Source organism: Leuresthes tenuis, unplaced genomic scaffold (assembly GCF_036924035.1).
Source record: "Leuresthes tenuis unplaced genomic scaffold, fLeuTen1.0.hap1 SCAF_16, whole genome shotgun sequence".
Taxonomy (NCBI): Eukaryota; Metazoa; Chordata; class Actinopteri; order Atheriniformes; family Atherinopsidae; genus Leuresthes; species Leuresthes tenuis.
Genome location: NW_027325370.1, coordinates 5,805,564 through 5,823,869, shown reverse-complemented (window position 1 = coordinate 5,823,869; position 18,306 = coordinate 5,805,564). Strand labels below are relative to the sequence as shown.

The 18,306-nt window shown below is 40.5% G+C and overlaps 1 protein-coding gene across 2 annotated transcripts in view; it reads right to left on the bottom strand.

Moving 5' to 3' along the window:
- Nucleotides 1-18,306, bottom strand: part of LOC140271220 (ERC protein 2) — a 151,297-nt gene that overhangs the window by 2,870 nt on the left and 130,121 nt on the right. The window lies entirely within an intron of this gene.

The window sequence follows — 18,306 nt, the reverse complement described above, 5'->3', positions numbered from 1 at the left end:
TTAAAAAAAAAAAACTATTGGAATGTGTCTGTTATTCAGACTGCATAGCAGTCAGCAACAAGTCACTTCTTTCCTCAGGGCTGTGAAACAATGATGTATGTCTAGTTTGCAGGGGGCGCCTCATTGGCTGAGCAAACAGCCCTCAAAATAACTACCAATCACCGAAGACACTATCATCATTCACTCAGAGAGGGCATTGTGAAAGAACTTAGATAAACGTCTATTGTTGGGGACCAGAGATATGTACAGATAAACCTGAGGAATATGCTACGATTATGCAAGTGTAAAGATCTCGAGATTAGTGCAATATTGTAATAATGGAACTTGAGGCAATTGTATGTTGTATATAAAGAGGAATTTAAAATTGTTAGGAATGTGTCCAAACTCTTCCTGCATCACTGTGATTGGCTGCCAGGCAAAGCAGGACCATCCATTACATGTAGAGGTAAATAAACAGGCATAGCAATTAAAGTGCCATCATTTGTTATGCAACGCAGGTCATGTGTGTGTGCACATATAACTCTGCTTGCATATATGTGTCACCAACTATATATCTGTGCATGTACATGCTTTGTGTGTGTGAGTTGGTGAATGTGTGTTGGACACCATTCTCAAGTTTCTTTGCTGTTGACTGCAGTTAAATTAATGATTTGGGGGCCCGCAAATCAACAAATCTGGCCCCTGGCAGGGCATAATGGAGAGCACGACCTGCCTGTGGATGTGTTTGAAGACTGCTCCTCTTTCTTCTCTGTCAGCACCTCACTTACCTCCACACAACAGGCGCATTCACTACACAAACTCACATTTGACGCCTGGGCTCTTGTTGTTAATGAGGAAGTGTGTTGCTATGTGGTCATGAGCCTCTGTACGCTTATCGACTTGTGATTATTTTACATGTCAGCATGTTGTGACAGAGAGTTAAAATCATATGAAATTTTATGTTCCTGAGTTTAAGTGTGGTTATGATTATGCCTACTTAGGAGACATGTGACAAGGCAATGAAAGACATTTAGTGAGCTCAGATGGTTCTTTTGTCCTTTGTAGCCCAAAGGTCACTGTCCACAATTTTCTGCATCAATGGCTGCTAAGGGCCAAAGCAATAGCGAGAGTTACAGTACATACATTACAACGCACGAGGAGACAGAAAATCTTTAATGATAGGAAGTGATATAAAGTCGTATGATTTAAAGTAACTTAGATTAAAGTAGATGCCAACACTTTTGGCAAAGACATTTCTTAAAAGGAATACTCTTTTCTGATCCTTAAGTTTCTAATCTTTGAATGATGATTGAAAAAAAAAAGCTGCCAGATAGTTACATAGGAGGTGATGCATAAAAAGGGTGGAGAAAAACTAGAAACGCACCCAAAGGTCAGACGGAGACAGAGGTAATGTGCAGAAGTCTGGGAGGATGAGGACCTGTTGCAGTTGGATAAATTGCAGTGTAATATTCAAACTCTGACCTTAGCCTTCACAGAACAGCTACTGATAAAACTAAAACCCCAACACTTGACATTCACTCCCAACAGATCACATTCATTCCCTTCCATTATCCTGTTGAGCCACTTCACAGTAAAAAAGGCTGAAACTTTTGCACAAGGCAAACATGCATACTTGCAAAGTACAATTTTCTTTCTCCCTCTAAATCCAATCAGCCATTCCTATCTTCTACTCCCTGTGTTACCCTCATCCTCCTACCTACTTCTTCACTCTTAGTATGCTCAATGGGGGGACCAGACAGGGTGAAAACTCTCCCATATTAATACATGTTAAGCCTCCATTGTGAAACTGAAAAATAATCAAAATTTGCGAGTTTTCTCGCAAAATCTGATGTCCATATCAAGTAAAAACCAAATACACATTGCACTCTAATCTCCAAACCCAGTCTGGATGTTATAGGCTGGTACCCCTGCATTGAACAAACGTTCACTCTGTGATAAATATTTGTGTCATTCATTTGTATACAATATCCCTTGCCAAACTCCAGTTAAGTGTATAGGAAATCTGTATGATGCTCTATGGTGTTTACTTTGTCAAATACTGATGTTTCCCTCAAAATCTGTAAGTCTACTCTGAGGATTGGATGTCAAATCTGAGTGAGTGGCTAAATTCTTTCTTGTCTTTATGTGCCACTAATATAAACGGCCTGCTAAATCGATCCTTGTAAAGCTCGGGGACCACCAAACTCTCCTTCACTTGAAATTACCTTGTGGTTGGTGTTCTTTCATTCCTGCAGAAAAAAAAAATAGAAACGGACCAAATTCAATTACCAGTACAAAGATTCAGCCTCCTCCTCAGCTCACTCTGCCAAGACAGGAGATGTAAAACAAGTCATTTGGTGGAATGAAGAGGCAGAAATTGGGGGTGAAATACTTGTGGGAAGAAAGGGGCAAGACCCAACGAATGAGCTCACTTTTTTTCTCATCTGTCTAAATCGTTCATTAGTTATAGCTGAGACACTGTGGATGCAGATCTTGAATGTAATCAGAGAACGTGATGTTTCAGAGAGGATGTTACATTTAAGCTTAGAAACTCAAAGGAGAAGTAGTTTTGGTAAAGTCTCCGGCAGCAAAAATAACTTTTCAACAAATTGCTGCTCTTTTCATGTTTCTAAATGATGGAATGCACATATAGAATATGCATGATGATGAAAAAAAACTCACGTGGCATATCTATTGCTCTCTCACAGGGAAGTTCTCAAGTTGTAATGCACTACAAAAAGTTGATTGAGTTTCAAATTATTGACAATGAAGTTCAGATCTGTGTGCACGTTTCCATTCCGTCATTCTGAAATCATAGCCTTTTAAAGCCTTCTACTGTACATCAAACTGTCCCGGGAACACAGAATATCTCCTCTGCAACAATTGATTCAAGAGCTCAGTCCTTCATCCCTCAACTTCTTTTTTTTCTTCCCTCTTTCTTTTCTCTGCCTGACTTTTACAACTTCCTCCTGGTTGGGGCTGCAGCTCTAACCCAAACAAAACTCCATTTTTTAGTTATTGGCCCTCATGGCATGTAATGGAGAATCAAGCTAATTATCCCTACAGCTGTTTTCACTTGCTTTTTATGTAAGCAATACCTGGCTGATCCAGAGAGCAACAGTGAGGCCCTTCTTAGCGCTCCAGGCCTCCAGGCTGGCTGGAATTAGAGAGCAAAATGCCAGGTCCGCACCCCCCCCCCCCAATCTTCCCCTACCCGTCATTGCTTGTGTGTACCCCTGAACCCATCTCCCTGCACACAAGCCCATCTAATTTAGTCCGACACAACCCCAAGCACACCTAAGGCCTAACTGTCCACTCCTAAATCTACCTCTCAAACTCCCCCCTTTGATGTTTAACAAAGCTGCTCTTTAACATGTAAGATGGATCTGCATGACAAGCACTCATTTTCCGCTGATGGCAATTAATGAAGGAGGTGAGTAAGGGTGTGGCTCGGGTTAAATGGGAACCATCTCCTGCTGTCTAGAAAAAGACAGAATGAGTGCAAAAAAAGAAGAGGAAGGGAAACGGGGTAAAGGCAAAGCGCAGGGTAAAGAGTGAAAGAAAACAATTCTTCACAGGCTAATTACATAATTTCCTTCATCTGAGCAAACACATGCTGAGTGAAAGCAAGTGTGAGCAAGCCTCACAGATGCCAGGCTGAGAGGTGCTGAGCAGACCTACTAACACAGTCTACAGTGCGCTCTAGTAATGGACAGTGTGTACCACAAAAGCAGTAAGCCAGATCCCAGAGGCATCATCTGTGCAGTTTGTAGTTTTTAAGGGAGTATTATACTAACTCCTTGCTGCACTATGAAGCTTCCCTTCTCCAGAAATCTCCAAAAATCTTGGAGTAAAATGATTCAGCTAAATGATAAATAAAAAATTGCTGGTGCACTGTTTCCCTCATAACAGTTCATTCCACCCAGCAGCCAGAAATGTGTTCAGTACAAACACCACTAGGTGGAGTTGACTGTTGATAAAAAAAATGTATATGTTTCGTATCGATCTCATTAAACTGCCATAGAGAAGCAGCATGCTTCTGTCAGTGAGTTAGACACTATGTATGCTTCACATATGTTGTTCCTGAGCTGGTCTTTTTTTTTTTCAAGGACTGCCTTGATAGCATGCATCAACTCCTTGTACACCTTCAAAATGACATCTGGTTTGAAATGGACAGACAGGGAAGAAAAGACCCTAGTATCAAATTCAAAAACTTATTTTCTTTCAGCCAAATTACACTACAGATTCTGCTAACTATACAAAGTAAAAGAGCAACTCCTCTCCTCTTTTTCCCTCTCACTGTCTTGATTTTTCTTTTTTTTGTCTCTAATCCGGTGAGGAATGATGGAGGGATCTCTGTGGAATGGTGGTGAGTTCCCAAAGTCTAGCCAAGGTGTGTCAGTGCACAAATGATACAGGTGGAATATGCTGTACCTGTCTCTAATGGGGAGGTTGTTTTGACATATTTTGCACACACAAGCAGCCCTCCAATCACAAGACTGTACATTAGGTATGCTTGCATAAAAACAGTACACGTGCATGACTGCTGAAATTCACACACACAAATGCAAAGTCCAAGTGTTATTGGACAGGTTCAAATGTTCATTAATCACCTAAAAGCCCTAAGGCCAAAAACAGAAACTATGTCCATAAAAGTGAAGAATGTTCGAGCAGGTTCAAAATACAGGTTTGCGCAACAAAAGGTGCTTGGAATTCTATCTCTCATCCCCCTCCCTTTTGATCTGTCTCTCCGCACTCAGAATTTTCTCCCAAACTAATCTCACTCTTAGTCCTTGAAACTTCTTTTTGTCTACATGACTCATGAGGGGAAAGAGAGGGAAAGTGTGATTGGCAGTGTTTTTGTTACAGAGAGAAAAGTCAAGAGCTCTGCTGTGGGCCAGCTGCTCATGTGTCAAATCCTTGGTATACAACCCACCACTGTACCTGCCTTTCATAGTGAGAATAGCTCAGTAACCCCGGTGAGCTTGTGCCCCATAACAACACCTTGACCTAGAGCTTAACCTTGACATAGACCAGTGGCAGCCCAACAGAACCAGGGCCTACATTAAGAGGCCTGAACACGCCTCTGTCATGAAAGCAGCACAGGCCCAGCCAGGCAGGGGAGACGGGTGAAACCTGAGCCCACATTAAAGCATCTCCATCAGGTAGGAGATCAGGGGAGGCCTCCATGCTCACAGAGTTTGCGGGAGTCCGGGCCTCTGAAGCCCTATCTCACCTCCATCTGGAAAGAGAATCTGAGGGTAGCATGATGGTTTGATAAGACGCCAATACCGACTGACACGGTAACAGCCTCCCACCCCCATTTGCAAAAAAAAAAGAAAAAAACTGCCAAATGGATGCAAGTCTAGTTTTGGTGCACTCTTATGTGGGTACAAGTAGGCAGGGTGGAGACTTTGGTGAGGGAGTCTGAAAATAAGGAGGGTAAGAGGGTTATAGGTAAGAGGTGCATGGTGGTATTCACAATACTTTGAAGGTTTGATCGAGTTCCCTGAAGTGCATGCACAGGCTCTACGTTTACAGAAACAAATTTATAATGAAACACTTATGGCAACAATCCCTTGTGCTTTCTTTGCCCTCAGTGAGTTGAAATGCACACATAATATGATTCGAGCAATCGGGGAAGACAATTTTCTTGTTGGGGATACACAGTGGTCTGGTGACAAAGGCTTTTCCTGGGAGATGGAAAAGAAATGCTGGGCATTTAGCAAAAAAAGTACACTCTGCACCAACACATTTTTATTCATCAGGTGTTTCATGCCTCTTTCTATTGTATTTGTGAGTGTGCATTAAAAAGATAAACTGGTTTTATTCAAGCAGTTACTCTGCTATTTTCCTGGGTGCTGTTAAATGCTCCACCCTCCTCTTGATGTCTTCTCAAGATGACTTCAACTCCACTGACCCATGAGTTTTCACTCCTGACCCAACTAGTTGCTTCCTCTATTTAACTGCCCACAGACTTACGGTTTCTCCATCTGTCCTTTATTGCCCACAGTTAATTTAACTTTCTTTCATTGCCCCTCTATCACATCAGATAGGAAACATAGAATCCACTTCCCTGCTCTGCATTTCAATAGCAGACTCTGATGTGGGAAAACACATCTAGCCATCATATTTAATACATTCCTGCGTGACTTTAACCTAAATAAAATATGACAAAATATGACTGATAACTGAGCTTCATTTGGAACACAGTACGAGATTTCTGAACATGAGCTCATTGTTATTGCATCAAAGTTTAAAATCTGCATTGGTGTGGATGTGTGCTTGCTGTAAATGGGCACAGAGACAATAGAAACCAGGCGTTGCATTTAAAATGATTTGATTTGGTCATCTCTGATCTGTTTAGGATCACTTAAAACAGTTAAGCAAATAAATGTGATCCTTGAAATCTCAGTCTGCTTCTGTGGAATAACAGGCCTCTTTTGTTGGTGCATGTATTTGTGTGGATCTGTGTGGGTCTCTGTGTGTGGAACAGTTATGCCCACAAAATCTGATAACAATGTCTATTCAGCAGCCAAAGGTATTTGAGGTGAACAAGTTTAGAAAGAGGTTTACATAGTAAGCTATCGTTTGTGTTTAGTTATCAAACAGCAGAACCTATATCCATTCAGTGTTAGCGATGTGGTCACTATTAATCTATTCTACTTGGACAATGGGTTCACTGGTTTTGTTTAGTGTCTTATTTTCTCCTTAGTATGTGTGTGCCTCTTTCTTTTACACCATGGACACAAATGCATCTAAAAAACAGTAGTAAGACAGTGAGAAACTGTCACGATTGTTGTGGAATGAGTGCCTTAGTGCTAGCATAGCTCCACCATGATGCTTAATTCTTGGTAAGTCCGGTCTCAGGAAGAACCAATCATGTCGTCGGCTGGGTCTGTATGCTGTTCTTAAGGTCAGTATGGCCCCAGGACATGAGACATATAGGATATACACTGGGGATAAAGAAGGAGGCTTTCAGAATGCCTGGTGGTCTGCTAGTGATCTCTACCTCTGTATGACCTATATGTCAGTGTGCAAGAGCAAAGTGTGAAGGAATGTGTACAAACTATGCCAAACAGCTACTTTCAAAGTTGCTTATTCTAAGACTCGCACCTCTCACAGGTGACAAGAAATTAAGGCCCAAGGAACATCTAACATATTCAGCACTAAAATGTAATAACTAATCATGACTTTAAAAGATGTGTAATTCTTGTATAGAGTGATGCCTTAATGTGATTTTTTTCCCCTTCTTTTTTCATTCTTATGCAAATAAGGAAGGATGGAAATACCTTTTCAAGATAAGATCTTCTGTGGAGACAAACTTTACTCACATGACTGATTACATTAGAAGAAATGTACAGTGCTTGTCAAGGTCAGGGAAGGATCCTTAAAGGCCTAATTTCTCCAATCTCATGTCATTAAATCTCACTAACGGAGGTTGTTTTTTTACATTAAGGTCCCTTTTGAAGGTCTTACTCCTTCTTTAAGTGAAATTTCAAGGAATCTCTGTTTATCACTGGGGATGTAAAAAAAGCCACAATTGTTTGCGAGTACATATGGTAGACAGACCAAGTTTGATGCAACATGTATTTAAATTTTTTGCTTGCTTGTTATCACCATAAAGTTGTTGGTAAATTATAAATTGTAAGTATAAATGACGGTTAGGCTAGGAGATCCTACTAAGGAACCGCCCTTAACTCGAGAAGCACTTATAGTCAATAGTTGCACTGAAAAATATTTACCTGTCACAATGAAAAAAAAAGGTGGCCAAGTCAACCGTTTGTATAGATTTCCTTATTTATGTTTAGTTTCTAGTTACTGCCACTGCATCTTTCACAGCCAAGTTATTTGCCCAACTCTATTAAATGCAAACATGCCAAAGTGATATTTTCTTTTCATCATTACAAGAGTTTGCTTCAAATATGCTTGATAATAACATGTAAACCTTTATATATTTGTGTGCACATCTGCCAGTGGTGTCTCACTGGTAGTATTCATGAAGTTTCAGTGGAAAGGAGGGGAGGCAAGATAGAATTTTTGGAGGGAATTAACAACATAATTTGCAGCACCAGAGGGGTGAGATAGAGTTGGTGGTGTGAAAGTCGCACCACACACCCTAAAGATGGTCTGAGATGAGTTCAGTTAAGCTACAGGGTCATTTGGCAGGACATAAACCAGAAACACTATCATTAAGGTGTTAAACAGTTATCTGAGCCAGTTATGATTCCTGAGACTCCTCTGAACTGTTAAAAGCCTCTTGAGTGCTGTAAGCCCTTAGACATGTACATTTTCAGTCTACTTAAAGCCCCAGATACTCCTTGTCCAGTCATCTTGAACCTTTAACAACCTTTTGGAGCTCTTTGTGCAGCAATATAGAAAACCTGGCCTGTGAAACCTAAAGGGAGATGCAGCAGATCATAAATAAGCATAGTAGAAAGTGACAGATTTGGCTCTCTCTGCAGAAAATAAATAAATACTCACTGGTTCTGACAAAGCAACATATAGTTTTGTAATATTTACTGCCAAAAAACACCCCATACACATTAAATCAAAGGGCTGATAGAGTCTTCCACACTGACAGTGGAAGAACTTGCACATTACTTTCACTGTTTTACTGTGGAATTACTGCAACAGGTTATGATGCACTGGCTCGGCATATATGCCTTTGTTATGATGGCCAAGAATGATATAGAGTGGAGAAAGGACTTTAATGTATGTAAACCTGTCCTCGCTGTGTTTATGCAAGTCTCTGATGTGAAAATATCAATGTGCCAGCAAAATCAGGGATCACTTTTCGACTCTGGCTCATTTAACTCAGATAACTAAAACAAACTCATGACGTGCTGTTCCAAACATCTTATTGTCATCAGGACATTGAAAAAAGAAAAAAGCAAGAGAGAAGCTGATAGTTCATACTAAATGACCTGTGGAAAAGTGATTTAATGATGTGTGTGCAGATTTCCAGTAACCCATAAAATTTGCAGTATGAAATGTTACTGTGAGTGTGTTTTTGAGTAGGTTTGTGTGTGAACTATGTCCATTTAGTCTGGGCGGTGCTGGGAATAGTATCGGCTTAAGAGTGAAAGAATTTAGGCCTCCCAAGCAAGGTCATGTGCTGATGTTTAGTAGGAGCTTTTTCAGGTCACAGGCTGTGACTTTCAACTATCACTCACATTACTCCACATCTTTGAGTGGTTCTGTTTAACTGGCATACCTGACATCTCTCCTCCAGTTTGGTGTAATGGTGGGTGACAGCTGTCCCACTCTACTTACCAAGTTAAAGGCAAAGTCAACCCAATAGTTTCTAGACATGTAATACACATAGAGTAGTAGATTTAGTTTTCTATGGTATCATTTATGGTAGAGAAAATAATGGTGACATATATCAAACTGACAGGAACTTGGAACGTCTGCAAATAATATTCCTGTTTAAAAAACAAAGAAAAATGGTAAATAAAAAGTCAACAAAAATGTGAGTTCCTGATTTTGGACTGACTTTTGCTTTTCGTTTTCCTCAGACCCAAACATGCTACAAATATAGTTGATAATAACGCAGTTGGACGCTCAAACCTTAAAGGATAAGTCCACATTTTTGTCTGTCTTAGAACAATACTTGCATGCCCATATGAACACCGAAACTAATTTTGCTTGCCGCAATCATTCCTGATGTTTATGCTGGCTGATGTAAGAGATTCCCTCTGAAAGTGGTTCCAAGGGAAGTGATGGGAGAAAAAAATCCACATCAACTCATTTTGTGCTGAAATGCTTTCCATGTAGTAGTAGATTACAGTACATGAGCCCTCAATAGAGAGACTTAAGTGGGTATGATCTCAGTCATTTTAGAGAGGAATTCATTCATTGTGTTTTTTCAGATGATGTATCCTTGTCAGCTATAGTGGATAAATAGTAACAACAAGATGTTAACCTTGATCATTAAATTTGAACAAAACCTTAAAATACATTTTTCACTTTTTTTCTGTGGACTCTGTCTTCCCCATGCAGCTTTGTAGTATGAGCAGTATGAGTGATTAAAGTCAGCAAACATGTTTAACTGTTTACACAGATATATATTCCTTATACCTGCTTATTGCTTTAAGACAGACATATTCAGACAGACAGAGTTTGAATCTATGTTTTAAGAATGTATATTTTGAGTACGATGCAATATAGGATGACATTTCTATGGTTACACAAGCCAGCTGAGTGGTAAATGCGCCCAGTGGTGGTTAAGTAAACACCAATTGCTCCCTGGGGTGCCTTGGCCTTGCTGTATATGCTGTTGGCCTTGGCATCATCCCTGAAACATTTTAACTGCACTACAGTAAAGATCCACAGCATAGTTTTTATTCTACTATTTTGGCTTAAAACTAAATCAGCAATAGGAAAAAAAAAATGACACCATCATTTTTCCATATCCACTCAACTTCTCTCCTTGTTCTTAAGAAGGGAAATTCACAGCAATTAATCAGTATCAGCTTCTGTAATTGCAGTTACACGTGTGTGTAGTGTTTGTGTTACACGGATAGGGTTTCACATGGATAATTACATTGCGTCTCTCCCCACCTGGGCTCTGACACATGTTAAACAGCTCAGACAGACACGCCCTACCACCTGTAAGAAATAACACACTTAAGTCAGACTGTCCGAGTCAGTGAAAGAAAAAGGAAAAGGGTGCAAGGCTTTGAGATTCTCTTGTCTCTCCTGTTACAGTGACACAAGAGCCATTTTGTGTTATTTTTCACATCCATAAAAAAATCTAAATTCTAAGCATACAATTCAAATGGAGAAAAAAAAAATCTCTTTAAAGCAGTGATTTTATATGTGCGTCATCATACTGTTACTTATTCCTCCTCTTAAAAGTGAGAACACACTGGGAAAGAAGAAAAAGGTACACTTACATTTTTCATGCCATATCTATTTTCATAAAGCTTTTATTCAGAGATGGTAAGAGTAACCTTGATCTTGGCTGCAAGACCCAGTAGTTCTTTTAATCCAACCACAACTGAGTGACTGTGACTGCTCTAGTAAATATTCCCTAACCCCCTCCAACTGTGGATAGAGCAAATGACAAAGACTGAATAAGCCAGAGACAGAACAAGGCCCAGAGACACAGAGACGAGGAGTGATGTTTAAAAAGAGGTAATAACAGTGGTTAACGCCCGCTCTGTCATTGAGTAAATCTGGCCAGGGCTATTTCACACTGTAGGAATCTCCTGTCAACATGATCAAAGGCTCGCCCAGAGACAGAGCTTGTGGAGAGCACAAGGAACAGGTGACAGTGTCGACACACATAGATATTCACAAATTCACACACAAACCCTCCAACACCATGCACACTCATTCATGTTTGAATGAATGCACAGTGAGATCAGAAAAGCAGAAAGTGGCAGCTCCTTTTGTGTCTAGATAAGCCTGGGGGAAGTATATTTCAGAAAACAGAGGAAAACCATGCATCTATCATCTGAGCTTAAAAAAGTCACTTGAAGAGAGTCTGTGCGGGCTGCACACACACACACACACACACACACACACACACACACACACACAAACACTCAAAGTTTGTAGTGGGTATGACAAAGTACATTCAGACTTTACAAGAATGAGTGTGACCATGTACCATATGAGGAGAAAAATGATGAGACTAACACATGTACAGTGGACAGTCTAGCTATGAATGGTATAGGAAGCATGTGGGACCCAAGTGCAGCTTCATGATGGATAGATCTAATATCGAGTGGGCCATATCCAGAGGGGGTGAACATAAGGCTATGTCATCACTGGCCCATCTCTCTCCATACCTTCCATCATTGTTCACTCCCCGCTATAAACAGAAGGAAGTGGGATACAGTAACTCCCACACTCCAGGACACACAAACACGCTCACAAGGACACATGAAACTGCAGAAAAACACACAAGAATTCGGCTGTATGTGCACACTGGCCCTCTTATTTAATTGCAGTAGAATCAAGACATGCACACAAACGCATGCATGCATATACACAATAACATTTTCACAAAGAGAAATTAATCCCGGGTGGTCTGAGAGGCAGCAATGTTTCCATATGAGAAAGCTCTGGTTTTGAAATCAAAGTATTCAGTTAGTACTGGCTTCAAACTGCAATTATACACTGTACATACCCACACATTAACTATCTTTTATTCATGGAATACATAAGACTTGTAGTAAAGGGAAAAATAAATGTTTAAGAAGGGCACAGAGATAGAAAATATGTCTGAAATATGTACATCCAATATTGCTCGTTTGGCTGTCTCTCTCTACTATTCAGCCTTAGCCCAGATCGAGCTAAGATGCTGTATGTTTAACATGGGAAGGTACCGCCTTAAACAGCCCATTATGGCCAATAGCTTTTGCTGTTTTCATAGAATATGAGAAGATTACACAGCACTATGACCGGCCAATTACGTCCTTCGCTAAAACATACCTCTGTACCAACAACTCTCTAATGATGATGGCTTAAACGTTTTCACCAATAGACCCCTTTCAGCTGCCCTGGCAGTCACACACAAACATACTCTGCTGGTATAGTTAAATACACACTCATATACACACACAGCCGCAGATGCCGCCTGAGTCAAATTGAATCCTTGTGTTATATGTACTGAGTATCTCACTGCACCACAAAGGGTTGTTTGTGTGCAAGCATGTGTATGTCATCCCCATGGGCCTACTCTTGCAATCAGATTGAGGACTGCTCAGTTGGATCTGGGGAAGACAGAGACAGACGGAGACAGACTAATAATGAAATATTGGCCAATCTCCAGTTGTGCCTTCTTTAATAAGATTATTGTAAAAGACTCTGAACAGCTGGCAAGATAAATTTCACTAAGGTCACTGCATGAGCTACACTACAAAAACAACCATCATTACTATGAATTGATCTTCAAGTTAATAGTGACAATAGTAATTATTTTCAATCTTGCTATTATTAGATTTGAGTTCATCAACATTTTTGATAGAAAGGCCTGGATACTTTCTGCCTCAGTACTAGGTTAGTTTAAAGACGAAAGGAAGTACAATTTCTTGCCTCTTGAGAAAAACGCTAACCCAACAGCATAGTAGTGAAGGCAAATACCAAAATGAGCAGTAATACCCCTTGGTAGCTAATCTGCACATTATTCCCCTGCAGCTATTCTCCACATTTTATGTAACACTGTAGTGAAACAATCTGAAAAAGGCATGAAATATCTTTTAAAAGAAAAATAAAAGGTTCAATTTATACAGCTTTCACCAGGCCACATGTTGAATAAACAGAAAGTATGACACCATCGATACCCTTTTGCTTGAGAGTTTGGCTCTTTTAAATCAGTGACTGAATGCATCAAAAGCACAAACCCTTGCATGTTATACTGCTCTCTCTTTAGGACTATCAAAAACGTGCTACTGATGTTAAGCCTCAGTGACAAGAATTATGCTACCTTTTCACTTCCTCAGTTCCCTTTCTTACAAACACCACAGAGATTAGAAATATGTGTCATCACTGATTATAATCTATGATTTAATAATGGAGAGAGTACAGCTTGACAGTGTAGAAGAAAACCTATATTATCAAAGTGTTCTCCACATTGGTCAGCCTAAAAAAACTTGGGGACCAACTACAAACTACAAACTAAAAGACAGATTTAAAACCTAGGATTAGAAAAAAGAATAGATTAGAAAATTTGTGTCCCCAGTGATTGGGGGAAAGAAACACTCGGTCAGATAGGCCCAGGGGCAAGGCAAACAAGGTGGGCTTTTCCAGAGGTCAACTCAGAGGCAGGAGAGACAGATGAGGCCCCTCAGACAGATGACCAAGAGAATAGACAGGACATAGCATCTCTGGAGGACAGTCCAAAGACTGAGCAGAGAGACAGGACAGCCTGGAGGCTGAGTAGACAGACATATTCAGTGAAGAAACTGGGACCTCAACCACGACAGGGCAGAAGAGTGACAAAGCTCAGACCTCTTTATAGATTGACAAGGAGCCAGCAAAAAAGTGACATCTCTGGAGGTTGAGCTTGGGGTTGATGAAGATGGAAATCAGTAGGCAGTTTCACTCCCTGAGTCTGAGCCAGGAGGCAAGACAGGCTGAAGGCTAGGGAATATGGGCAGTTAGCCACCAGTCCAGCAGTCTTTGCCAACAGATGCAGTGCAGGCTGCATGTCTCCAACTAAGGCTGACTCAGGAGCTGGGACTCTTGGAAGTTCACCTAAACCAGCCCAAAAACTGGAGAGACAACATCGACCAGTTTAGGGAATGTGAAAGATAGCATCCAGGGAGCCAAGCCACGGAACATCTTTCATGTTAGGGTAAGGATTTTGTGCTGTGCAGCTGACAAACTCAACATCAGTGGAAGATGGTTTACCAGAAAATATGCTGGAACGTGACTCCTGTACAGGACTGGGCTGAGAAGAGGCCGGCTCTGAGCTGTCAGAGAATTCAGCAGTCTAGGGGAATTCAATTTGGACATATGGCTTGGGGATAGTTGCCTTGGAGTTAGAGGCAGGCTGTGGGTCAGAGGTGTTTAGAAAATCCCTGGCCCACCCATGCAAAGGATCTCTACAACCAAGATCTCTCTGACCCCTCCCTCCACATCACAGCCAGGGCAACCTTCTTAATCACTAGACTAGGGGCCCTTTGCTCTGCAACAGAAAGGCAGGGGACTATGCATTTAAATGAATAAAGTTATTAATTAAACTGAGTGACTGCTGAGTCCATACTGGACAGTTCTTGCTTGTAATGGTTACTGAAGAGAGAGGACCCAAATACAAGACAAGATAAAGTCCAATATCCACTACCTGAGGTTTGTATTTGGACAAGATCAAGCATAGAAATACAGTCAAACATGCAAAGAAATAACGCAAGCAACAGGCAAAACAAATCCATCAGACAGTCCTTTTGCAAAAATAACCTGCAAAAAATACAACAAGGAATGAGGGAGCATAAGAAGCACAAGTAAATAAATATTTAGATAAATAACAAAATAAATCAATTAATCAATAAAAATAGAAAGACAAGCACATTAGAAGAAAATGCAGGCAAGAAAGTAAAAAGTTGGGTAGGATGATAAACTAATAGAACACAGGTGTGAAACTATCCACTAACTTAAAACAGATGTGATGGAAAACAAAGGCATATGGTTAAACTATCTGCTGTACACAAGGAAAAATGATTTCAAAATAAAATAGTTCCTAGCTGCTGAAGATTGCTTTTCTTTATTAGGTGTCCACCAGCCTTAAAGTATGAAAAACGTCCTTTTTTTCTGTGCTTTCGATTAGCTTTACTATGTTTAAATGTCAGCTTGATCTATTTAAATTAAACTTCTTACATGTATATAAGTATCTTGCGTATGTACACATTTTAGTTTTTCATTGTAAAACATTTTGAATTCACTCACAAATTAAATTTGCTCTTTTATTTCAGTTTGATTTGGTTTTTACTCAAAGTCTTAGCCTTCTTCTGACATCTTCTCAACATCCTTTTTCCATCCCCCTCTCCACTCAAACCTGTATCACCTCTGACCCTGGTCCAATTCACAACTGTCATTATGCAATTAACACCAATTAAGTCATTTGGTTGTAAGAATGTGTGTGTGCATCTACATGTATGTGCATGCATGCTTTTGTATATGCGTTAAGTATGTGGATGTGTGTAAGTGCGCATGATAGGGCAATTACAGCAGCACAAGGGAGCCTTTTGGAAGCTGAGAGCACTGCAATCAACCAATCAGCCTTCAGATGGCTTTGACATGAAAAGAAAGCATGGCCTCTGCTAACCCTGGGGGTCAGCCTCCATTTACTATATTTACCCACTCAGGAATGACCCTCTGTGTGTGAAGAAAGAGACACAGATAGGGAGGGAGAGGGAATGATGAATAGGTATGGAAATGTCTAAGTGAGTAGGAGTGAAATAGAAAATGGGAGAATGGAAGGGAGGGAGACGTGGAGGGATGACAAGCCTTGGGGTTGTTTTGCAGGTGAATTGTAGCAGATGGGAGGGTGGATATAGGTATGGTGGTGGAGTGTAGAGAAGGGGATGGGGGAGAGGCCTTTAGGTTGTGTTTGCAAAGCTAAAAGGCCAGCAGTTGGAGTCCATTTGCTAACAATTTCCCCTCTGTGAGTGGCTCTACACACAGAGGCTACACACACACTTATACAGAGCTCAGATCAGGATTGACAACTTTACACTCTACACTGGGGCCATTAAACAGTGAGATGCTCCTTCAAGATAAGAGGCTGTTTCTACAAAACCAAATATAAAAAATGACATAAAGGCAGTATTGGGTTATGCCAGCTGCTGTCAGTTATTTAAATCCACTTTTTATCCCATTAATACTGATGAGATCATTTAAGATTTAAAGGTACTTTATTAATCCAAAAGGATAAATAAAATTGATGAAGTGCACTATCTATCAAAAGGAGAAAAAAAAAGAACAATTAAGTGTCTGGTAGATCATGCATTTCATCCAAAAGGAGTCAATTCTCCTGGCACAGAATATATTCTCAAAAAGAAATAAGAAATGACTTTCTGTGCTGTTTTTTATCGCAGCGGAAATGAAAAACCTTCAACTAAAGATACCCTTGTTGTTTTATCAATATATTTTGTAGAAGATGTGCAGTGTTGTTCATTATGGTGAGTAGCTTTTGCAACATTCTTCCCTCAGCTTCAGGGGTTCCAGAGCAGATGAGGGAGGGCTTGATGTAGAGGGTAGATAATAACATCTTCAACTCAAACTCCAGAGCAGTAAGCAAACTGCAGTGGGTACTGAAATGTGCTAACTTGTCAACTTAGGTGAGGTACTAACAGTTTTTCCAGGACTTTCATGATGTTAGGAAAACTGATTTGTTTTCACTGAGTGCATATGAATGAGATTTCTTTTGCTGGATGAGGTACTTTGGAATAGGGCAGTATGTCTTCCACAGCACTGACATTTTACTCTGTTAATCCCTCATAGCTTTTCCACACAAGCCCTCAGGACCAACGTCATCAACATGAGGCCAACATCATCTAGACCTGTGGTCTTATTCTGGTTCACTCTCCACCATGCAACTGGGTACAAGAAGGGGGTGTGGAGTCTGTATGGCTAGAGGGCAGGGGAGGAAAGTACTGAAAGTCATCCTGATATAAACCTGTCTGAAAACATACCCAGCCCATTGGCTGTGTCCAAACATTCATCTACTTCCTCTTTTTCATTCTCAAATTCATGTCTCGACAGAAGGTAAAAGCGAGATATAAACTGCTACAGTTGAATTCTTTAGGTACATAATATGAATGGAAACTCGTTGTGAACTGCTCAATATCAGGGGCACAATAACATGTCATTACTTACACCATCTGTTGCTAACAAGCACTACAAGCTCTCCTCCCTTAGTCTTACTGCACTGCACTCAAAATATTACTGCATATCCTCATCATTACTTGAAGTTCATTGACTTAATTTGCCAGGGAACTCACATTTCCCATGACGATCAAGGGAAGAAATACTTAAAACTTCCTCTTCCTTGCTCTCCATTTTCTCCTGTCCAACTCCATGCCTCCTTTTCAACTTGTTGGAGATTTGCTCAAGGCAGTAGTTAGACTTTGGAAAGCACCATCAACTGCTTCTGCATGTAAAATACTTTCCTGTTGGCATGATTAGTCATAACAGATTTTAAAAGACAAAATGTCACTTTTGAGTTCCTCTCCTCCCAACTAATCACCCTACTTATTGTTCAATAATCTAGCTGTGAGGTCTGGTACCAGGGCTGGGTTGCAGAGTAGTGACCAAAACACAACAGCACCAGTCAGCTCTTCATCACAGCAAACAACCTCCTGGCAACAGAACAAGAGATGGCAGAAAAACCAGAACCAGACAGGAAAACTTAAAGAAAAAAGAAAATAGAAGTAAACACAGATGCTTGGCATTTCCAGTGCTCCTGGTCAATGATATCGCATATCTGACGAGGGGTACACAGGTTATTCTATATCCATTGTGTGCATATGTGTGTATGTGTGTATCAGAGCAAAACTGTCCTGCTTCAGGGATCTTAGATGTGGACTGTAATCAGGACCACATTACTCTGCCACAGGAAGTCCTCCAGCGAAGACAGGAAGCAGTAACACAAGGACCGCATCATTAGTCTCGGCAGTCTCAAACCCCACAGCCAATAGGAGTCGTATACATAGTGGGAATGGGCGTAGTTTTTGGTGTTTCCATGACTGTGAATAAGTAGTACAAGTTTGCATTTCTGTGTGTGGTGCCTGCTGGCTGGTATTAATGACTTGTTTGTTTACTGAGTGTAATGAATCCAGGTTGTGAGGATTTAGTAGAGTCATAGCAGAACTC